Source organism: Pristiophorus japonicus, unplaced genomic scaffold (assembly GCF_044704955.1).
Source record: "Pristiophorus japonicus isolate sPriJap1 unplaced genomic scaffold, sPriJap1.hap1 HAP1_SCAFFOLD_73, whole genome shotgun sequence".
NCBI classification, from domain to species: Eukaryota; Metazoa; Chordata; class Chondrichthyes; family Pristiophoridae; genus Pristiophorus; species Pristiophorus japonicus.
Genome location: NW_027254645.1, coordinates 393,079 through 415,630, shown reverse-complemented (window position 1 = coordinate 415,630; position 22,552 = coordinate 393,079). Strand labels below are relative to the sequence as shown.

Below are 22,552 nucleotides of genomic sequence, written 5' to 3'. Positions count from 1 at the left end.
AACAAATAAACCACAGATAAGACGTCCTAGCAAAATACTGAACAAAGAAATTCCTGTGACTGTGTAAGGATAAGGGGGTTAGGTGCAGAGAGAACCCAAAGACAGTAAAGATAAGGGGTTCTGGAGAATATCACAAGGCCATGAATAAGCCCCAGCTAAAACATGAGTTGATCACGCAGTCCCCTGGTGCCTGGGGGCCAATTATATTGACCCAGTGGAATCGATTTGTAATTTATAGTCGTTATGATTGGATTGTGTCCAGCCGACATGGGCTAAGTAATTGTAATGAACTGTTGTTAAAACATATAAATATCGATGAATTTCTTTGTTCAGTTGAGTGGAGTGCCTGGAGTTGGTCCAGAGGCTCTCTTCCCCGCCTGTGTAATGAAGACCATTTTGGCGTTGGAACTGACCCCGAATGTCGAGTGATTCTTCCAGGAAAACATTTTTGCTTACTTAACCCGTGCTGTGCCAGCCCTGGGAGAGAATGATGGGACAGTGTCGAGGGAGCTTCACTCTGTATCTAACCCCGTGCTGGACCTGCCTGGAAGAGGTTGATGGGACAGTGTAGAGGGAGCTTCACTCTATATCTAACCCCGTGCTGGACCTGTCCTGGGAGAGATTGATGGGACAGTGTAGAGGAAGCTTTACACTGTATCTATCCCCGTGCTGTACCTGTCCTGGGAGAGATTGATGGGGCAGTGTCGAAGGAGCTTTACTCTGTATCTAACCCCGTGCTCTACCAGCCCTGGGAGAGAATGATGGGACACTTTAGAGGGAGCTTCACTCTGTATCTAACCCCGTGCTGTACCTGTTGGAAGAGATTGATGGGACAGTGTAGAGGGAGCTTCACTCTGTATCTAACCCGGTGCTGGACCTGTCCACGGAGAGATTGATGGGGCAGTGTAGAGGAAGCTTTACTCTGTATCTAACCCCGTGCTGTACCAGCCGTGGGAGATAATGATGGGACAGTTTAGAGGGAGCTTCACTCTGTATTTAACCCCGTGCTGTACCTGTCCTGGGAGAGATTGATGGGACAGATTAGAAGGATCTTTACTCTGTATCTAACCCCGTGCGGGACCTGTCCTTGGAGAGAATGATGGGACAGTGTAGAGGGACCTTCACTCTGTATCTAACGCCGTGCTGTTCCTGCTCTGGGAGTGTTTGATAGGGCAGTGTAGACGGAGCTTCAATCTATATCTAACTCCGTGCTGTACCTGCCCTGGGAGAGATTGATGGGGACAGTGCAGAGGGAGCTTTACTCTGTATCCAACCCCGTGCTGGATCTTTCCTAGGAGGATTTGATGGTACAGTGTTGATGGAGATTTATTCTGTATCTAACCCCGTGCTGGACCTATCCTGAGAGAGATTGATGGGACAGTGCAGAGGGAGCTTTACTCTATATCGAACCCCGTGCTGGACCTGTCCTGTGAGAGATTGATGGGACAGTGTAGAGGGAGCTTTACTCTGTATCTAACCCCGTGCTATACCTGCCCTGGGAGAAATTGATGGGACAGTGCAGAGGGAGATTTATTCTGTATCTAACCCATGCTGTACTTGCCCTGGGAGGGATTGATGGGACAGGTTCGAGGAAGCATTACTGTATATCTTAATTGGGCTGTACCTGCTCTGTGAGTCTTTGATGGGACAATATAGGGCGAGCTTTAATCTGCATATAACACATACTGTACCTGCCCTGGGAGAGTTTGATGCGACAGTGTAGAGGAAGCTTTAGTCTGTACCTGCCCTCTGACTCTTTGTTGAGACAATGTAGAGGGGGCTTTAATCTGTATCTAATCCGTACTGTACCTGCCCTGGCGGGTTTGATGGGACAGTATAATGGGAGCTTTACTCTGTATCTTTCCTGTGCTGTGCCTTCCCTGGGAGGGTTTGATGGGACAGTGTAGAGGGAGATTTACTCTGTTTTAAACACGTGCTGCACTGTAATGTATATATGCCCGGGTTTACGTGCCACCAGGGGGACCCGCCGTCGAAGGTCATTGGGCCACAGGCACACAAATGCAACCTTTGTATATAAAGAAATCCTCCATGTTTAATCCTTAGTTCGACAGCTATAAAAGTAAGGTCAGAATGCACCAGATTGAGTTCACTGTCGTAAGCCTACTGAGTTATTGCATATGCAACATGCACCTGCCGTGGAGGAGTTTGATGGGACAATGTAGCGGGAGCTTTCCTCTATATCTAACCCCGTGGTGCATCTGCCCTCGGAGCGTTTGAAGGGACAGTTTAGAAGAATCTTTACTCTGTATTTAACGCATGCTCTACCTGCCCTTGGAGAGTTTCAGCGGACATTGTTGAGGGAGCTTTACTTTGTATATAACCCGTTCTGTACCCGGACTGGGACTGTTGATGGGACAGTGTAGAGGGAGTTTTACTCTGGATCTAACACGGGCTGTATCTGTCCTGAGAGGTTTTGATGGGATAGCGTAGAGGGAGCATTACTCTATATCGAACACGTGCTGTACCTGTCCTGGGAGAGATTGATGGGACAATGTAGAGGAAGCTTGACCCTGTATCTAACACGTACTGTACCTGCCCTGGGAGGCTTTGATGTGACTGTGTCGTGGTAGCTTTACTCTGTATTTAACATTATGGTGCTTTTCAAACCACTTGTTTCACACCGAAACAAATGGTAACCGTGATGTGAATTTAACGCCACGTGATTCTTTGAAATCTTCTTTTAATGATTGGCTAAAACGATTCCTTATTTCACCGACAAACAGTTTTGATTCCAGGTCTCGGCGATAACTTTTGTAACACCATATTTAAATTCAAAACCTTCTAAAAATTGACGACATGCAGCCAACGTGCAAAAGTAAAAATTCTTTTAATCACCGTTAATTAGCCGATAACCTTCTTCAGAATGAAACAACGAAGAATATAATGACTGAGGAACAGTGGTATCTCCTATCATTCATTTTCTCTTTGCATGTGATGAAGTTTTATCCCTATCTCATTTACACGCTGCATGGGAATGACTTAAATTTGTAAGTATTTATGATTCAGTTGCAAAACCATTGATTGTGTATGTGCCGATTCTTGATAGGAGGAGCACTTAAGACAGAAGTTCCAGTTCAAAATATGTATCAATAGAATCAATTTCCACCAGTTTCTTTAAACCCAATAACATAATGTATTTCTTGTGGGCTGGATGGAGGAACATGATCCATGTAAACATTTTTTATCGTTATAATGGAACAGAATGCTCAAAAAATATTGCAGTGGGAACCAAGTGGATTATTGCACAGCTGGCAACATGTGCGGAATAGATTCGTGCAGCCAAAACGGACAGTGACAACCTGGGACTGTGCGGCACCGAATTCTGGGGAAAAAACAGTTGAAGACTTCGTCCCTGGGTGGCCTCGAACCACCAACCTTTCGGTTAACAGCCGAACGCGCTAACCCATTGCGCCACAGAGACTGATGGCAATATCAGGTGCAAGACATCCAAAACCAGGGTGTCTGTCAGTCAAAGCTTCAGATTTCTCCGACTGGTATGGAACTTATTCACTCTCAGTGGGACATTTCCCCAAAAAATGGAGGGAAATTCATACTGGATGCGTGGAAGCAATCTGATCCCGCACACTGCAGACACTTCCATGTCACCACCAACCAGCTCTCTCGCAACCGGTGTAATCGACCTTCCAGCCTTCCGGTGCCTTGTCTGTGACAAAGTATTCTGATTGTCCTGAAGCTGGTATTAGGTTTTAGTTCCTTTTCATCTCCTGACTGCGGATATTCCTGTGATTAAACGGGAACTAAATGCTTCCAGGGACAGTTGGATTCAGCGTTTCTTTGCTTGGTGAAATTTCAAAGATTGAAAGCGAAACACATCAGCCCCAACCCTCCCATGAGATGGACGCCCAGTTTCTGTTTCAAGCTTGAATGCGGGAAAAAGCAAAACTTATTCAAAGAAAGTACAAGTCCCTGAGACGCCTGATTATTTGCACCAAACCCCCTTGCAAAGTGTTGAGGTTCATGTTTGATGATCAGGGCACATCTTTCCCCAAACTACAACACTTCAAACATAACTCAACGGCTGTAAAGCACTTTGGGGCGTCATGAGTTCCTGAAAGGCACTGCAGAAATGCAAGTCCTTCTTTGCAAAAGTTTGATGCAATTTCAAAATTTGCGAGCAATATAAGGGCTCCTCTGGGACCCCTCGTAAATTTCAATTCACAACTCCGAACGGAGAATCAAAGCCCTTGATCAACGAGCCAACTGTTTCACAAACGTGAAGATAAGGTGTAACCAAGATAAAAGCATTTTTTTGTGTGTCGCTATTCAGGACATAAGAACTTAAGAACTAGGAGCAGGAGTAGGCCATATGGCCTATCGAGCATGCTCCGCCATTTAATATGATCATGGCTAATCCGATCATGGACTCAAGTCCAGCTCCCTGCCCTTTCCCCATAAGCCATATTCCCTTATCAGTTTAGAAGCTATCTCTGTATTAAATTGATTTAATGTTGTGGCGTTCTCAGCTCTCTGAGGCAGTGCGTTCGACAGATTTACAAACCTCTGAGAGCAGAAATTCCTCCTCATGACAAATATAAATGGGCGGCACCTTATTCTGAGATTATGACTCCTAGTTCTAGTCTCCCCGATCAGTGGAACCATCCTCTCTGCATCCACCTGGTCAAGCTCCCTCATTACCTTATACATTTCGCTAATATCAACTCTCATTGTTCTGAATTCCAATGAGTAGAGGCCCTACATACTCAACCGTTCCTCATAAGTCAACCCCCTCATCTCCGGAGTCAACCGAGTGAACCTTCTCTGAACTGCCTCCAAAGCAAGTATATCCTTTGGTAAAGTGTTTCTGATCCTCGCCCAATTGCCAGACGGACGGTTTGAAACGCCCCCACCTTACGAAAGTTCTAGATCCGGGAATTATTATTCAGAGTGTAAATTAAATGAGTCACGGAAAGGAATGCTTCGGTGATAAATCGTAGGATATTTTTTTGTTCTAGCATACACTGGCTAAAACATGCTCTACTAAACGAAATCACTGTCTCTGTGGAGAATAAAATCCAGATTACAAACAACATACATACAGTACAGAAATGCGACCTTGTAACACGCAGTAATAGCATGGTGGATTCTAACCCCACCCATACCAATGAATTATCCCTCCACAGAATAGCTCAGAAAAGCATCACTTCTGAGAAAACCCTGAGCCCTTACACAACTGGCTGGGATATCTGGTTACTGGCTACGGATACTTGCGAACATGTTCACCACCACACGCAGCCCTTTCCTTGCTCAGCTCAGCTGTGGGAAGTCACTGCCTGGTCTTCAGTCTCGGTGGTTTCTTCTGCAGTACTGCGACCCCTTACTCTGGGACATCGATCGGTATAGCGAGAGCGAGAGAGAGCTCTCTCTAGACACAAGCTGCAAGCTGCAAGCTCCAAGCTTTACACCAAGCCTCTGAAAAATAAAATCCACAACATATTCTTGACTGAGTCCATTCCTTGAACAGAAACTTTGCGATCTCTTCATTAGGCTCTGCTAATTATCGATCTTGCCAAGTAAAATTGCGTTGGCATTGCAATGAATTAATGTAAAATTAATGAAAAGAAAATGCAACGTGTTGTCGAGTGCAAAACATGCAGTGCCTGCATTTCAAAAGGCATTTATTTTATTCATCCTGCGGAATGCATGTTGCACAGATAATCTCAGCACACATTGTGCAGACAAAAGCAGCATTAGACAACGAAGTGATTTCGCCTCCGCTGATTTGAAGCAGATAACTGAAGGTTGAGCACACAATTTGACAACTTGACTTGTCGATCAAGCATCAATGACAAAGGCAAGAAAACTGCTCACTAGCACCAGGTGCTTTTCACATGTTTGTCCCAAATTTTCAGCAGCTGGGATAACAAGAACTTGAGTTACACTGAGATTTGAATTCAGATCACCGGATTTAAATTCCAGAGTGCTCACCTTTACACCATGGCACCAAGCATGCCAAAACTTTTGAAACATACTTCGTCACAGACAAGGCACCGGAAGGCTGGATGGCAGATTACACTGGTTGCAAGAGAGCTGGTTGGCGGTGACATGGAAGTGTCTGCAGTGTGCGGGACCAGACTGCTTCCACACATCCACAATAAATGTCCCACACTTGACTTGGGAAAAGTAGAACTGAGAGCGGACAAGTTCCATTACGGTCGGAGCAATCTGAAGCTTTAACTGACTGACACCCTGGTGTTGGATGTCTTGCAGTTTGTATCTGTGCCGCAATGGTTTAGAGCATTTGGTTGGTAGCTAAAAGGTGGGTGGTTCAACACCACCAACGGGCGAAGCCTTCAACTGTTTTCACCCGAGGTTTCAGTGCCGCACAGTTCCAGGTTGTCCTTGTGCATTTTGGCTGCACGAATATATTCCGCAAACATTACCAGCTATGCTGTTATCCAGTAAGTTCCCACTCCAATACTTTTATGAGCATTCAGCTCAAGTAAAACGATAACAATTTCTTACATATATCATGTTCCTCCATCCAGCCCACTCAATATAAATTATTTTATTGGGTTTAAAGAAATTGGTGAAAATTGATTCTCTTGATACATATATAGAACTGAAATTTTGGACTCAAGTGCACCTCCTATCAAGAATAGACTCACACACAATCAATGGTTTTACAACTGAGTCATGAGCACTTACAATTTTAAACCTTTCTCATACAGCGTGTAAATGAGATAGCGATAAAAATTCATCACATCAAGCATTACGATGTAGCGATGCAGCAATGCAGCGTTCCCTGGCGGTCCAGTGATTAGGATTCGGCGCTCACACCACCGCGGCCCTGAGTCGACTTCCGGCGAGGGAAATTGCACTTCCATCAAAATTAAAACCTTATAATAAAGAGTTGCATGAATCTCATGTGGAAAAAATGATTCATTGAATTAAACATCATTAATTAATCCATTGTAAAACTTCAATCATTTATTTTGCCCTGAGTACGTGAGGAACTTTTATCCCGACCTCACTGTATTTTAGGAACAAGGTCCAGCCCCGGTATCTCCACCTATGAAAGTAGGAAACTGCTGGAAATACACAATAGGACGGACGCCTTTGACAAAAAATTAACCCTAGTTTACAGGTTCTCTTCCTTCCCCTACCTTTTGCGGGACACTTGTTCCCCTTTAATTTTACAGACTGACTGAGTTCACTAACCGCGGGGTGAGAGTTGGTGCCTCCGCGGCCCCACTGTGCTAACATGGAAGATAGCACGATGGGGATGTCGGGTGGTGGCTGTGGATCAGTGACATGTTTGTGTAAAGGCAGTGGAGGAGAAGGATTGACAGCTGTCAATGAGGGACAGAAGTTGTTTAAGGCGAGGCAACACATTCCCGATCAGCACAGAAGGCATTCACTGGTCAGTTGTCCTCTGCTGTACTTCTGGTCAGAGCGGTTTCAGCAGTGGAGCCATTATCACGTTTGCTTTCCACGCGAAAGTTCCCATGCAGGAAGATTATGTTTAAACTTGCTGTTGATGAACAGCCATGGGCGAGTTTAATCTCCTGTCAAAAGGGCGACAGTGCCTTCTCCCTTATTCTTTAATTGCTCTTTATTTCACTTCATTAATAGATATATTTGGGTGAGAGAAATTGTTCCAGAATGTCGCCCACTTCATCTTTTGTTCCCATTTAAACATATAAAATAAGGCCGGGGAATAACTACAGAAAACAAAGCAGACGGATACAGACAAGAGGAAGAGAGAAGGGGAAACACTGTCCCCACCCAGAACTAATGCAGAAACCCCTCTGCTGCGCTCAGGGTGGCCACCCGCAGCTCATTGACTGTCGGAGTCGGACCGTGCGGCGCTTCAAAAGACAGTTCGAAAAAGCAAAGTCACTGATTCGGTCTCATGTGCTCCTTCTGCCAAGAATAGCTACACAAAAAATGCTTTTATAAAAGTTACAACTTATCTCCAGGTTTGTCAAAAAGTGAGCTCGTTGTTCAAGGGGTATAATTCTCGTTTCTGGCTTGTTAATTGAAAGTTGCGAGAGATCCCGGTCGAGCCCATTATTCTGCCGCGAATTTTGAAATTGCACAGAAGTTTTGCAAAGGAGGACTTGCTTTTCTGCAGCGCATTTCAGGAACTCATGACGCCCCAAAGCGCTTTACAGCCGTTGAGTTATGTTTGAAGTGTTGTTTTTTGAGGAGAGATGTGCCCAAATCACCCCAACAGGAACCTCAACTCTTTGCGAAGGAGTTTGGTGCAATAATCAGGTGCCTCAGGGACTTGGACTTTATTTGGATGATTTCTGCTTTTACCTGCATGCAAGCTTGAAACACCAACTGGGCTTCCATCTCACGGGAGCAGCGTGTTGTGGTTAGCGAGTATTTGACGAGGTTTGGGGTTGATATGTGTCGCTTTCAATCTTTGAAATTTCACCAAACGAAGATATGATGAATCCAACTGTCCCTGTAAGCAATTTATTCGGGTTTAATCACAGGAATATCTGCAGTCAGGAGCTGAAAAGGAATTAAAACATATGACCGGCTTCGGAACAATCAGTATACTTTGTCACAGACAAGGCAGTGGAATGCTTGAAGGTAGATCACACCGGCTTCGTAAGAGCTGGTTGGTGTTGACATGGAAGTGCCTGCAGTGTGCGGGACATGACTGCTTCAACGCATCCACAATGAATGTCCCTCCATTTTTTTGGTGAAAGTGCAAATGAGTGTGGTCAATTTCCATCCCGGTCGGAGCAGTCTGAAGCTTTAACTGACTGACACCGTGGTTTGGGATGTCTTGCAATGTGCTTTCAATTTAGTATCTGTGGCGCAATGGGTTCGTGTGTTCGGCTCTTAACCGAAAAGTTGTTGGTTCGAGCCCAACCTCGGACGAAACATTTAACTTTTTTTAAACCCGCGGATTCGTTGCTGCACAGTTCCAGGTTGTTATTGTGCGTTGCACAAATATATTCCGTAAACATTGCTAGCTGTGCTGTTATCAAGTGAGGTCCCACTCCAATACTTTTATGAACATTCAGTTCAAGTAAAAACAATTTTTTACATGGATCATGTTCCTCCATCCAATCCACCAGAAATAAATTACGTTATTGGGTTTAAAGGAACTGGTGGAAATTGTGTTACCTATCATTATGGCTTTGCTCAGAAACTGAGTTTCAACTGTCAACAGTTTGCGAAGGATTACCTCATGGCCAATGCCAAGCACAAAAAGTCTCTCAGCATTCGTTTTGGAATCCGTCAAATTTGCAATGTCCTGCGAGGCCCCTTAATTCAGCGACATATCTCGCCACTTCCTGTACCTCCGGCCGTTTGCACGTGTGGAACCGATACCTCGCCATCAGAACGCTTCCTTTAGTGTGTAGATGCTCCCGGACCAGCGTACACAATTCTTCATCGGATTTAGTTGTTGGTTTCATCAGAGCTAGAAGATTCTTCATGCGGCCATAGTTTGCTGTCCCACAGAAGGAAAGGAGAATCACCCTTCATTTGGCAGCTTTGACGTGCCCTTCCAGCTCGTTGGCCACGAAGTTTGGATCGAATCTCTCCACGAAGGTTTCGCAATCGTACACTTCTGAGAACTTCTCCAGGATACCAACTGTTGCATGCAGCTTTGCGTGGTTGTTTATTGTCTCGCCGCCAATTGATACGCTCATTATAAAGGATGATACTGAGTACTTTGAACAATGACTAAGTGTGACCTTAGCTCCTTTAATAAGACTCCAGAGCGCAGGTACCGCATGGGTGGACTGCTTATATACCGTGCTCCCAAGGGATGCTTTGATCACTTGGGACTCCACCAAGTAGGCCCTCTGGTGGTGGTGAGATACAGGTTGTCAAGGGAAAAATACATAACACAAGGTGTATGCAGAAATCAACCATCAAAAGCCCTATCATTAACCACAGGCGTTTCCGGCAATTTTCTGATCGCAAAGCGCTTTCAGTCTTGTTCTTAAAATTGTAGACGTGGAAATTGGGGAGTTTAATGATTTTAAAAAGAGAACATTGTTTTTTGGTGCAGTTCCGGTCAGAGAAATGTTTGTGAAAGGAACTTTTTGCAGAGAGAGGAATTGAACATTTCAACTTATTGCTGAACAATTCTCTCTGGGCACTGAGCTAAGTAGCAGTTTCTGTAGTGCAGTGGTTATCACATTTCCCTCACACGTGAAAAGTTCCTGGTTCAAGCCCGGGCAGAAACATTATTCCTCACGCAAAAACTTGGCTGCAATAAAATTGAAGAAAAGTTGTTATAGATACCTTGTTGCATGAGCAATGAACATTTAAAACCAGTCTCCTCAAATACAGAGTATGAAAAATCAGATAGGAGATAAAACTTCATCAAGGATTAAATTTTCATTAATTATTGAATTTTCAACTGTCTCTATTTGCATTTCTTTCATTCTGTGAAACAAAATGATCGGTTTATACCAGCAGCTCTAAGCTGCATTTGAAACCCGCAAACAACTCATTAATTATTCGCTCTTTCCCAGTTCCAGAGCTCAGAGGGTTATTTTCCATCCCTGTGATAGAAACTACCTCGGACCCGGGCCAAAGCTCCCCTTGCACCGAGCACAGGCTCAGGAAAACCCCGGGGGAGAGGATATCCCGGTCACTGTGCCTTCCAGCAACACTGAACAAGCGCCCGGTCTGAAACTTTCCAGAATAATAACTTGTAACTTCAGCATCGAACAATAAGGATGGTCGAGCGATCTCAGGCGCTGCTTTCATTATTTGATTAAATTATCAACTCTCCCTCTGTTCGCATTTTTATCATCGTGCAAAAGAAGATCATGGGTACATTAATGATGTTTTCCTGATAAAGCAACATCAAATTTTCAGGAAAAGTAATCGCCCAACGTTGGAGCTCTATCCCACGACACTGCAAGTAAAACACTCATGCTCCAACGACTGAGGTAGCCGGGCTTCGCAAGATCTAACCTGTCAATCCCCTTCAGAATATTGCCCGTTTCAATGAGATCACCTCTCATGCTTCTAAACTCCAGAGAATATCGGCATATTCTGCACAATCCCTCACCATAGGACAGTCCTCTCATCCCAGTAATCATCTGGTGAACCTCTGTTGTACCACCTCCAAGGCAAGTGTATCCTTCCTCAGATAAGGAGACCAAAACTGTGTGCTGTACTCCAGGTGTGGTCTCAGCAGGGCCTAGTTCAATTGGAACAAGACTTCCTTACTCTTGTACTGCGGGCTACATATTAGGTACTATGTGCCGAATATCCTGTTTTACTGGTGACTCTTCGGTTGTATAAAAAGTTATTGAAATTTGACAGTCGCTTAGCAAACGCACTTGTATTTGCTTCAGTGTGCAACACATGTGGATGGATTAATGATGATTGAAACAATTATTCAGTATTTCACAGACTTGAATTATTTGTGTCAACTTGCTCTGTAAAAATGCTTTTCCTGATGAGGAATCGAACCCAGGTGAAAGCAGTGAAAGCACCAAATCCTAACCAATAGGCGACCAGGGAATACTGTTTGCAGCCGCTGCGATAGCTTTAAATATAGTCAGCTTACAATCACAGCTGAGAATTGTGCGGTGACATGGCGTGTAACTGGATTTGCTGGGAGCACCGTGGAGGCCCCAATCTGCGTGAGAACACCAGCGGCAGGTCGGGACCATAAAAGGAGCGGTGAGTGGCGGTCTGGGAGCAGCGTGGTGGTGTACCACGGCAACGTACAGCGCGAGCTGCTGCAGGAGGGCGACGGCAGCGAAGAGAGACGTCATCAAAGTCCAGGTCGTTGATTGGAGCGTGGGCAGGTACAGCAGGAGCAGCGCAAGACTGTGGAGGGATGTGATCGGGGCCCAGAGGCGGCGTAAGTTCAGGGCCAGGGGTCCATGGGCAGCACGGGCCAGCGCACACTGCGATATGTGTGCACTGGGTCCGTGCAGCAGAGCTGGTCTCCAGTCGTCTTGGATAGCCCTTGCCACTGGAACACGACCTCGCTCTTTCAAGCCCGTGTGATGGCTGGGGTGCAACGGCCACCACACGTTAAAAAAATCCACGCACAGGCATCTTCCACCCTTCAACTTGCAGTTCGGGACATGGAATATTAGGTCCATCATTGAAACACCTGTTAACTCATTGTTTTTTGGCGAGGAAGCAAGTCATCCTCGCTTCGAGGGAATGCCAATGATGATGATGAACTGGATTTTCTGCAGTCCGCGTGCAGTAGTGATGAAAGCGGGTGTGAGAGGGTGAGTGACAGGTGGGCACTGATTCTGATGCTGTCTGACCTACGGTGGGAGTGGCCGAACATTTTAAAGCACTTTCATTGCACCAATGCAGGGTAAATGAATCTGCTTTTCAGCAACCTTCATGTATACAAACATGCACACTCTGCACTGTAGACCTCACAATGCAACGGTAATGTGTCTGACTCCACATCAAAAGGCTGCGTGTTTATATCAGTCGGGGTCACTGTATTTTCCATATTGCTCTCCCTGAATTGAGATTTACTTTGCTGTATCACAATTTGCTTTCCCACCCATCTTTGTATCATCAGCAAACTTCGATCCATTACACTCGGTCCCTGTATCCCTGGGATAGGGGAGGGAAGACACACCGGAGAAGTGTGAGCTTGTGGACCGGAGAAGTTTGCGCTGCTGGAGGTGTGCGTTTTATCGGCGACGGAGGCGGGGGAGAGCCCGCCGATGAACCGGAGAAGCTAAGAAGCTGCTGTGCTTTTCATCGGGTTTCACACTGTTTAAAAATGGCAGAATGCAACTTTTCTCTCCATACTGCGCATGCACGAAGCTGAGGCTGTGTTTTCGGCGCAGGCATTTGGCTCCGCCCCCCACTTCACCATTGACGCCACGCCAGGACTCCGGGGACTGTACACAGTGGCAAGGATGGGGCGAGTTTTCCCCCGAGCCGTTTCCACCGCACAATGTTGGTGCGCTTTAGGTCAGCGTGCCGACAAAACTGCTTGGGGAAAATCTAGGCCTCGAAGAGCAAGGTGTATACTGAAGGAAATACAAATATGTTTGCCGAGCAACTGTCAAATTTTAATAACTTTTTATGCAACTGTAGAATCAGCAAAAAACAGGGCACTCGCCCGATATTGCCTAATATATAGCCCGTAGTACAAGAGTAGGGAAGTCTTGCTACAATTGTACAGGGCACTGGTCAGACCACACCTGGAGTACTGCGCACAGTTTTGGTCTCCTTATGGAAGGTAGGAAATATTTGCCTGTGAGGAGGTACAACGGAGGTTCACCAGATTCATTCCTGGGATGAGAGGACTGCCTTAAGTTGAGAGATTGTGTAGAATGGGCCGCTACTCTCCGGAGTTTAGAAGAATGAGAGGTGGTCTCATTGAAGCAATCAATATTCTGAAGGGGATTGACAGGGTAGATGCTGAGAGATTGATTCCCCCGGGCTGGAGTGGCTAGAACGAGAGGGCACAGTCTCAGGTTAAGGGGTCGTCCATTTAAGACAGAGATGAGGAGGAATTTCTTCACTCAGAGGGTTATGCATCTGTGTTATTCTCTGCCACACAGGCCTCTAGATGCTGAGTCTCTGAATATATTCAAAGCTGCGTTAGATAGATTTTTGGAGTCACGGGGAATCAAGGGATCGAGAGATCACTGGAGTTGAGAAGAATGAGAGGGAATCTCATAGAAACATATAAATTTCTTACATGACTGGACAGGTCCCGATGTTGGGGAAGTCCAGATCCAGGGATAAGAGTCTGAGGGATAAGGGGTAAGCCATTTAGTACTGTGATGAGGAGAAACTTCTTCACTCAGAGAGTTGTTAACCTGTGGAATTCTCTGCCGCAGAGAGTTGTTGATGCAAGGTCTTTAGATATATTCAAGAGGGAGTTCGATGTGGCCCTGATGGCTTAAGAGATCAAGGGGTGTGGAGAGAAAGCAGGAAAGGGGTACTGAGCTGAATGATCAGCCATGAACTTATTGAATGGTGGTGCGGCTTGAAGGGCCGAATGGCCTACTCCTGCACATATTTTGTTTCTATGTTTCGATGTCCTGCTACTGCATTTTTATAAACAATTCCAACATTTTCACAACCACAGATGTTAGGCTAACTGGTCTATAGTTTCCTGCTTTTTGTCTGCCTCCTTTTTTAAATAGGGGAATTACATTTGCAGTTTTCCAATCTGCTGGTTCCTCCCCTGAAGCCAGCGAGTGCATGTCCACAGATCCATGAAAGTCGCAGGCCAGATAGATAAGGTGGTTAAGAAGGAATATGGAATGCTTGCCTTTCGTTGCCGAGGCACAGAATACAAGAGATGGGGTCGGTGGTGCAAGTTAGGTCACAGCTGGAGTACTGCGTGCAGTTCTGGTCGCCATATTACAGGAAGGACATGATTGCACTGAAGATGGTACAAAGGAGATTTAGGAGGATGTTGCCGGGAGTGGAGAATCTTAGCTGTGAGGACAGATTAGATAGGCTGGATTTGCTTTGCATGGAACAGAGCCTGAGGGGAGACCTCATTGAGGTGTATAAAATTATGAGGGGCCGAGATATAGTGGATAGAAGTGGGGTCAATAACAAGGAGGCATAAATTTAAAGTAATGGGCAGGAAGTTTAGAGGGGAAATTTCTTCACGCAGAAGGTGGTGGGTTTTTGGAACTCACTGCCTGAAAGGGTGGTAAAAGCAGAAACCCTCACCACATTTAACAAGTGCTTGAATGTGCAGTTGAAGTGCTGAAACCTGCAGAGTTATGGACCTAGAGCAGGAAAGTGGGATTCGGCTGGATAGCCTGTTGTTGGCCGGCGCGGACACGATGGGCCGAAATGGCCTCCTTCAGTGGTGTCAACTTCTTTGATTCTATGACGTCCTTTGCAAGAATTAATGTGCGTGTGAGGTGATTTGTGCACATCTTTCCTCATGTGACAGCATTTCAAAGGCAACTCAAAAGCTGCAAAGCGCTTTGGGGCATCATGAGTTCCTGACAGACGCTGCAGAAATGCAAGTCTTATTTGCAAAAGTTTGATGCAAATCCAGTGTTTATCTGGGATTTGAAACCAGGATCTCGAGCAAATTTCAATTATCAATCCTAAAGCAACAATCATACCCTTACACCAACGAACCAACTGCTTAGCAAACGTGGAGATGAGATTTAACCATTATTGAAGCATTTTTAGTGCGTGTTGCTGTTCTTGATCGGAGCAGCTCATGAGACGGAATCAGTGACTTTGCCTTTTCGACATTTCTCCTGAAGCGCCGCACGATCCCACTCCTGCATTCAATGAGCTGACGGGACGTTAATTTATCCATCATCATCATCATCACAGCGTTCCCTCGAAATGAGGATGTCTTCGTTCCACGCCAAAAAAGGATGAGTTCACAGGTGTTTCAATGAAGGACCCAAACTGCATCCCGAAGGGTGGAAGTTGCCTGTGCGTGGATTTTTTTAACGGGTGGTGGCCATTGCACGCCAGCCATCACACGGGCTTGATAGATCTAGGCCTTGGTCCAATGGCAAGGGTTAACAAAGACGACTGGAGACCAGCTGTGCATCACGGAATTAGTGCACACACATATCGCAGTGTGGGCTGGCCCGTGCTAACACTGGGCCCCTGGCCCAGAACTCAAGCCTCCCCTGGACCCTGATCACTTCCCTCTACAGTCTCTCGTCGCTCATTCGCCCCAATCTCACCGCTCCAGCTGTATCTTCCCAAGCCCAAATCATCGATCTGGACCTTGATGACGTCAATCTACGCTGCCGCCGCCATCCTGCACCAGCTCGCGCTGCTCCCTGGAGTCGTCTTCCGGGATCTCCAAGCTGCTCCCAGGGCCTCTCGCCGTTAATTTTATGGCCCCGCCCTGCCGCTGGTGTTCTCCCATTAGTGTATCCAGGCTGCGGGTGGCCACCACGAGTGCAGCAGAGGAGTTTCTGCAGTAGTTAAGGGGCATGACTCATCAGGGGAGAGCAGCAGCAGCCAAGTTCATGGCACAGTGGATGGCTTTGCTGCACAGAAGGGCAGTAAAAAGTGTGGGAGAGCTAAAGTTATAGGGGATTCGATTGTAAGGGGATAGAAGTTTCTGCGGCCGCAACCGAGACTCCAGAATGGTATGTTGCCTCCCTGGTACAAGGGTCAAAGATGTCTTGGAGCGGGTGCAGTATATTCTGAAAATGGAGGGTGAACAGCAAGTTGTCGTGGTGCATATAGGTTTCAACGATATCGGTAAAAAATGGTATGAGGTGCTAAGAGTTGAATTTAAGGAGCTAGGAGTTACATTCAAAAGTTGGAGCTGAAAACTAGTAATCTCGGAATTGCTAACAGTCCCACCTGCTTGACAGAGTAGGTATCGCAGGATGGCTCAGATCAATACGTAGCTTGATGAGTTGTGAAAAAGTGAGGGATTCAAATTCCTGGGACATTGGAACCAGTCCTGGGAAGGTGCGACCAGTAAAAACCGGAATGTCTGCATCTGGGCAGGACCGGAACCAATGTCGAGGGGAGTGTTTCTAGTGCTGTTAAACTAACACGGCAGGCGGAAGGAAACCTATGCAGGGAGATAGAGGGAATTAAAATGGAGGCAGAAGCAAAAGATCGAAAGCAGAACAGTAAAAGTGGAGGGCAGAGAAATCCAAGGCAAAAAACAAAAAGGGCCACATTACAGCAAAATTCTGAAGTGGAAATGTGTGTTAAAAAGACAAGCCTGAAGGCTCTGTGCCTCAATGCGAGGAGTATTCGGAATAAGGTGGATGAATTAACTGCGCAGAAAGCAGTTAACGGCTTGGGTGTAATTGGCATCACGGAGACATGGCTCCAGGGTGACCAAGGCTGGGAACTCAACATCCAGGGGTATTTAACATATAGGAAGGATAAGCAGAGAGGAAATGGAGGTGGGGTAGTGTTGCTGGTTAATGACGAATTTAATGCATTAGCAGGAGGGACATTAGCCTGGATGATGTGGATTCGGTATGGGTGGAGCTGCGGATTTGCAAAGGGCATAAAACGTTCGTGGAAGTTGTGTACAGACCAACACACAGCAGTCGTGAGTTTGGGGACAGCATTAAATAAGAAATAAGGGATGTGTGCAATAAAGGTACTTCAGTTATCATGGGTCACTTTAATTTACATATTGATGGGATAACCTACCTGGGAGCATTGCGTGGAGGAAGATTTCCTGCAGTGTATTGAGGATGGTTTTCTCGACCAATATGTCGAGGAACCAACTAGAGAGCTGGCCATCCTAGACTGGGTGATGTGTAATGAGAAGGGACGAAATAGCAATCTTGTTGTGCGAGACCCGTTGGGGAAGAGTGAACATAATATGGTCGAATTCCTTATTAAGCTGGAGAGTGACACAGTTAATTCGAAAACTAGGGTCCTGAACTTAAGGAAAGGTGACTTTGATGGTATGAGGTGTGATACTTAAAGGGTTGACGGTGGAGAAGCAATGGAAAACATTTAAAGATCACATGGATGAACTTTAGCAATTGTACATCCCTGTCTGGAGTAAAAATTAAACGGAGAAGGTGGCTCAACCATGGTTAACAAGAGAAATTAAGCATAGTATTAAGCCAAGGAAGAGGCATATAAATTGGCCACAAAAAGCAACAAACCTGAGGACCGGGAGAAATTTAGTATTCATCAGAGAAGGACGAAGGCTTTAATTAAGAGGGGGAAAATAGAGTACGAGAGGATGCTTGCAGGGAACATCAAAACTGACTGCAGAAGATTCTCTAAATATGTGAAGAGAAAAAGATTAGTGAAGACAAATGTAGTTCCCTTGCAATCGGATCCAAGTGAATTTATAATGGGGAACAAAGAAATGGCAGACCAATTGAACAAATACTTCGGTTCTGTCCTCTCGAAGGAAGACACAAATAACGTTCCGAATGTACCAGAAGAAAGTGGTTCTAGTGAGAAGGAGGAACTGAAGGATATGCTTATTAGGCAGGAAATTGTGTTGCGGAAATTGAAGTGATTGAAGGCTGATAAATCCCCGGGCCTGATATTCTGCATCCCAGAGTACTTAAGGACGTGGCCTCAGAAATAGTGGATGCATTGGTGATCATTTTCCAATAGTCTATCATATCTGGATAATTTCCAATGGACTGGAGGGTAGCTAATGTAACACCACTTTTTAAAAAAGGAGGGAGAGAGAAAAGGGGTAATTATAGACCGATTAGTCTGATATCAGTAGTGGCGAAAATGTTAGAATCAAACATTAAGGATGAAATAGCAGCACATTTGGTAAGCAGTGACAGCATCGGTCGAAGTCACCATGGATTTATGAAAGGGAAATCATGCTTAACGAATCTTCTGGAATATTTTGAAGATGTAACCAGCAGAGTGGACAAGGGAGAACTAGTGGATGTGGTGTATTTGGATTTCAAAAGGCATTTGACAAGGTCCAGCACAAGGGATTGGTGTGCAAAATCAAAGCGCATGGTATTGGGGGTAATGTACTGACGTGGATCGAAAACTGGTTGGCAGACATGAATCAGAGAGTCGGGATGAAAGGGTCCTTTTCAGATTGGCAGGCAGTGACTAGTGGAGTGCCGCAGGGCTCAATGCTGGGACCCCAGCTCTTTACAATATACATTAACGATTTAGATGATGGATTGAGTGTAATATCTCCAAGTATGCGGATGACACTAAACTGGGTGGCGGTGTGAGTTGTGAGGATGACGCTAAAAGCTGCAGGGTGAATTGGACAGGTTAGTTGAGTGACCAAATGCATGGCAGATGCAGCATAATGTGGATAAATGTGAGGTTATACATTTCATAGGAAAAAACACAAAGGCAGAATATTATCTGAATGGCGACAGATTTGGAAAAGGGGAGGTGCAACGAGACTTGGGTCACGGTTCATCAGTCACTGAAAGTTAGCATGCAGGTACAGCAGCCGGTGAAGAAGGCAAATGGCATGTTGGCCTTCATTGCTCGGGGATTTGAATGTAGGAGCAGGGAGGTCTTACTTCAGTTGTTCAGGGCCTTCGTGAGGCCTCACATGGAATATTGTGTTCAGTTTTGTTGTCCTTATCTGAGGAAGGACATTCTTGCTATTGAGAGAGTGCAGTGAAGGTTCACCAGACTGATTCTAGGGATGGCTGGACTGTCATATGTGGGCAGACTGGATCAATTGGGCCTTTATTTACTGGAGATTAGAAGGATGAGAGGGGATCTCATAGAAACGTGTCATATTCTGACGGAACTGGACAGGTTAGATGCTGGAAGAATGTTTCCGATGTTGGGGAAGTCCAGAACCAGGCGACATAGTCTTAGGATAAACGGCAGGCCATTTAGGACTGAGAAGAGGAGAAACTTCTTCAGTCAGAGAGTTGTTAACCTGTGGACTTCCCTGCTGCAGAACGCTGTTGATGCCAGTTCATTGGATATATTCAGGAGGGAGTTAGATATGGCACTTACGGCTAAGGGGATCAAGGGGTATGTAGAGAAAGCCGGAAAGGGGTACTGAGGGATGATCAACCATGATCTTATTGAATGGCGGTGATGGCTCGAGGCGCCTACTCCTGCAACTATTTTCTATGTTTCTATTTTTCTATATTACACTCAATTCCTTCATCTAAATAGAAAAACTATATTGTAAATCCCTGGGGCCCCAGCACTGAGCCCTGCAGCACTCCACAAGTCACTGCCTGCCATTCTGAAAAGGATCCATTTATCCCGACTCTCTGCTTCCTCTCTGCCAACCAGTTCTCTATCCATGTCCGTACATTACCCCCAATACAATTCTTTTTGATTTTGCACACCAAACTCTTGTGCAGGACATTGCCAAAGCCTTTTGAAATTCCAAATACATCACATCCACTGGTTCTCCCTTGTCAACTCTGCTGGTTACATCCTCAAGAAATTCCAAAAGATTTGTCAAGCATGATTTTCCTTTCATAAATCCATGCTGACTTGGACCGATCCTGTCACTGCTTTCCAAATGCGCTGCTATTTCATCTTTAATAATTGATTCCAACATTTTTCCCTTTACTGATGTCAGGCTAACTGGTCCATAATTATCTGTTTTCTCTCTGCCTCCTTTTTTAAAAGGTGGTGTTACATTAGCTGCCCTCCAGTCCATAAGAACTGATCCTGATTCGATAGACTGTTGGAAAATGATCACCATTGCATCCACTATTTCTGGGCCACTTCCTAAAGGACACTGGGATGCAGACTATCAGGCCACGGGGATTTATTGGCCATCAATCCCATCTATTTCACTAATAAGGATATCATTCAGTTCATCCTTCTCACTAGACACTCGGTCCCCAATAAATTCGGACGGTTATTTGTGTCTTCCTTCGTGAAGACACAACCGATGTATTTGATCAATTGGTCTGCCATTTCTTTGTTCCCATTAGAAATTCACATAAATCGACTGGAAAGGACTTACGTTTGTCTTGACTAATCTTTTTCTATTCACTTTTTTACAGAAGCTTTTGCAGTCAGTTTTTATATTCCCTGCAAGCTTCCTCTCCTACCCTATTTTCCCCCTCTTAATGAAACCCATAGTCTTCCTCTGTTGAATTATAAATTTTTCCCAGTCCTCAGTTTTGTTGCTTTTTGATGCCAATTTATATGCCTCTTCCTTGGTTTTAACACCATCCTTAATTTCCCATGTTAGCCACGGTTGAGCCACCTTCCCCGTTTTATTTTCACTGTAAACAGCGCTGTACAGTTGCTATAGTTCATCCATGTGATCTTTAAATGTTTGCATTGTATATCCACTGTCAAACCTTTCAGTACCCTTTGCCAGTCTATACCAACTAATTCACACCTCATCCCGTCGAAGTTACCTTTCTTTAAATTCAGGACCTAGTTTCCGAATTAGCTGTGTCACTATACATCTTAATTAGGTATTCTACCATATTATGGTCACTCTTCCCCAAGGGGCCTCGCACAACAAGATTGCTAATTAGTCTCTTCTGACTACACATCACCCAGTCTCGGATGGCCAGCTCTCTAGTTGGTTCCTCCACATGTTGGTCTCGAAAGCCATCCGTAATACACTGCAGGAAATCCTCCTCCACTGCATTGCTACCAGTTTGGTAAGCCCAATCAATATGTAGATTAACGTCGCCATGATAACTGTTGTACCTTACGGCTGACATCCCTTATTTCTTATTTGATGCTGTCCCCAACCTCACTACTGCTGTTTGGTGGTCTGTACACAACTCCCACTCGCGTTTTCTGCCCTTTGGTATTCCGATGCTCCACCCATACCGATTCCACATCATCCAGGCTAATGACTCTCCTTACTGTCGCATTAATTTCCTCTTTAACCAGCAACACCACCCCGTCTCCTTTTCCTCTCTGCCTATCCTTCCTAAATGTTGAATACCCCTGGCTGTTGAGTTCCCAGCCTTGGTCACCCTGGAGCCATATCTCCGTGATGCCAATTACATACACTGCTTAACATCTGTCTGCGCAGTTAATTCGTCCATCTTATTCCGAATGCTTGTCGCATTGAGTCACGGAGCATTCAGGCTTGTCTTTTTAGAATTTTTCTGTCATGTGGTCCTTTTTGTTTTGTGCCTTGGGTTTCTCAGCCCTCCACTTTTACTATTCTCCTTTCTATATTTTCCTTCTGCCCCCATTTTATTTCCCTCTGTCTCCCTGTATAGGTTCCCATCCCCCTGCCATGTCAGTTTAATTATTCCCTAACAGCGCTAGCAAACACTCCCCCTAGGACACTGGTTCCGGTCCTGCCCAGTTGCAGACCGTCTGTTTGTGCTGGTCCCACCTTCCCCAGAACCGATTCTAATGTCCAAGGAATTTGAATCCCTCCCTTGTGCACCACTGCTCAAGCCATGTATTCATCTGTGCTATCCTGCGATTCCTACTCTGACTAGCACGTGGCACTGGTCGAAATCCTGAGATTACTACTTTTGAGGTCCTACTTTTTAATTGAGCTCCTAGCTCCCAAAATTCGTCTCGTAGGACCTCATCCCGTTTTTATTACCTATATCGTTGGTACCTATATGCACCACGACAACTGGCTGTTCACCCTCCCTTTTCAGAATGTCCTGCACCCGCTCCAAGACATGCTTGACCCTTGCACCAGGGAGGCAACATACCATCCTAGAGTCTCAGTTGCGGCCGCAGAAACGCCTATCTATTCCCATTACAAATGAATCCCCTGTCACTATCGCAATCCTACTCTTTTCCTGCCATCCTGTGCATCAGAGCCACCCACGGTGCCATGAACTTGGCTGCTGCTGCTCTCCCCTGATGAATCAACCCCCTGTTAGCGTTAGTGTTTTCTCTGAAGAATCACTCAACACTCAGGGTCGGTTCCAATGCTGAAGCAGCTTTATTACGCTCAGCGGGAAGGAAAAACTCAGGACCGTATCCAGGTTTCTCTTCACAGAACAAAGAGTTACATGTACCTTTATATGTTTTACAACAGTTACAAAACAGCTTACTGCAGTTACACAGCTCATCACGGCTGGACACAAGCCAATCATAACAATTATAGATTACATATAGGTTTTTTAATCCAATAGAATTCTCCTAGTAACCAGGGAACCATTGTCAATTTGGGTTGATCGATGACTTTATATGTTCTCTCCCTAGTTCTTTCATC

The 22,552-nt window shown here is 45.4% G+C and overlaps 2 non-coding genes across 2 annotated transcripts; one reads left to right on the top strand and one right to left on the bottom strand.

Moving 5' to 3' along the window:
• Nucleotides 1-3,368: 3,368 nt before the first annotated feature.
• trnan-guu (transfer RNA asparagine (anticodon GUU)) lies at nucleotides 3,369-3,442 on the bottom strand. Its single transcript has one exon. It is a non-coding gene; the product is annotated as a tRNA-Asn (tRNA).
• Nucleotides 3,443-10,129: 6,687 nt separating this feature from the next.
• trnav-cac (transfer RNA valine (anticodon CAC)) lies at nucleotides 10,130-10,202 on the top strand. The gene has a single exon. It is a non-coding gene; the product is annotated as a tRNA-Val (tRNA).
• Nucleotides 10,203-22,552: the final 12,350 nt, after the last annotated feature.